The sequence below is a fragment of the Octodon degus genome, unplaced genomic scaffold (assembly GCF_000260255.1).
Source record: "Octodon degus isolate 3935 unplaced genomic scaffold, OctDeg1.0 scaffold00081, whole genome shotgun sequence".
Taxonomy (NCBI): domain Eukaryota; kingdom Metazoa; phylum Chordata; class Mammalia; order Rodentia; family Octodontidae; genus Octodon; species Octodon degus.
This window is the reverse complement of record NW_004524657.1, coordinates 1,539,274-1,541,093: the sequence shown is the minus strand read 5'-3', so window position 1 is coordinate 1,541,093 and position 1,820 is coordinate 1,539,274. Positions and strand designations below refer to the sequence as shown.

General features: G+C 37.5%; 1 protein-coding gene across 1 annotated transcript in view; it reads right to left on the bottom strand.

The window, feature by feature from the left end:
- Nucleotides 1-1,820, bottom strand: part of LOC101583016 (zinc finger protein 33B-like) — a 20,647-nt gene that overhangs the window by 5,821 nt on the left and 13,006 nt on the right. The window lies entirely within an intron of this gene.

Sequence of the window (1,820 nt, the reverse complement as noted above, 5' to 3'; positions counted from 1 at the left end):
CTATTCATTAAGAGAATGTAACTATATATCTATCATAACCATTTTGAATACACAGATACAAAATGGACATTCATCTGTATCCCCTTTTTTGCTTAGTTCCATCATTTGAATACTATAGGTGTGTTAACTCGGCAAAATATTCTAAAAGAGTACAGTAGTCCATAATAGTATTGGGTCTTCCACTTGACTGGCTACATCAGAAATTGTTGACCTGAGTTCCCTACAGCTCAACATAACAGCATGGCTTTACTTCTTATGCTTCATTTTTAAACTTTTCTGCTGGATGGTTAAGACCAAGATAAAGCAAGATCTATGCACAAGAGTTACAGCTTTTGGGTCTGATAAACTCAGTGAAATCACCTCAGGATTTATCCTGAGATCCTGTACCTCGGATTGTAGAACTTTTGTCAGTGTCAGCCATGCGGATGAGTCACGGCCATTGCTTGGCCCATGTGCTCTGGGGAAAGCCTGAGAAAATGTTTTCTCTCCATGTGACTCTCTTTAGGCACGCTCTACATCATCGATCATTTTCCTCTTTGGCCCCATAATCACCTTGATCAGAAAATTTGGGACACTACTGAGTAACATGACATTATAGAACAAGTTCTCATATGTCCTGAGCCTTACTTGACCTTGGAAGGCTAGGACCAAAATGTTGGCTTTCCTTGCGGCCCTCATTTTTATCTAATTTTGGTCTGCAAACTTAGGTTGTTAACCCTCCAGAAGAGAAGATTATTGTTATTACCATATAACCTAGGCTTAGGTTAAGCTTAACCTCACTATCTGTCTGAATATCAAACATCTTAGGCATATCATGGAACAGGTATTTTTCACCAAGTATTGATATGTTGAACCTTAAGTCCCTACAGAATGATGAAAAAACATTTAAAAATTAGAATGTATTTTAAAAATAGGTATAACAAATTATATGATTCTTATATTTACACATGAATCCAAAAATCTAACCATATACAACCTTGAAGCAGGACAGTCCCACAACATTCCTTTTCCTGTCTCCTGCCTTCATTCAACACCCCTTTCTTTTTGAACAATCATCTACCCAAGAGACAGCACGACAGCAACTGGCATGTCATGACAAGCAGCCTGTATTCAGAAGACCAGAATGACAAGCACTGCAAGTATGAACCTACTATTACAAATTTCCATCTTCAGTGCAGTTGCTTAGTTCACAGGTGTCAGTATATATATATAGGTAGTCAGGGTGAGACTCTTTTCAATTAACTGCTAGATTCAAAAATCTTCTGAAGATTCTCAAGATCATTGCCTTACCATCTTGTACGTATAAGTGTATGGCTTGCCACTGTCATGTTTCCTAGCTCTTCTTCTTTCCCTCTCTTAATTAGTCAAGTTCTTGCTTTCCTTTTACTTATAACTTTCTATTTGTATTTCTTCTTTTGAGTTCTTATACTAGGGAAACTATAGGATATTTACACATGTGTGTCTGGTTTATTTCACTTATATCTTCAAGTGGCATCCAAATCAATATAAAGGCTTCGAGTTTATCATTCTTTATAGCTGAGTAATACTCCACTGTACAAAAATGCCACATCTTTTTCATCCATACCTCAGGTGATGGGCATCTTGGTTGTTTCCAAAATTTGGCTGTCACAAATTGTGCTGCTATAAACATAGGCACACATATATCCCTATGATATGATGTTTTTAGATCCTCCAGGAAAATTGCCAGCAGAGGAATAGCTGGTTTAAATGGGATTTCCAGTCTAAGTTTTCTAAGGAGTCTCCACATTGATTTCCATAACGGTTGTACCAGTCTACATTCCCACCAGCAATGGAGAAGG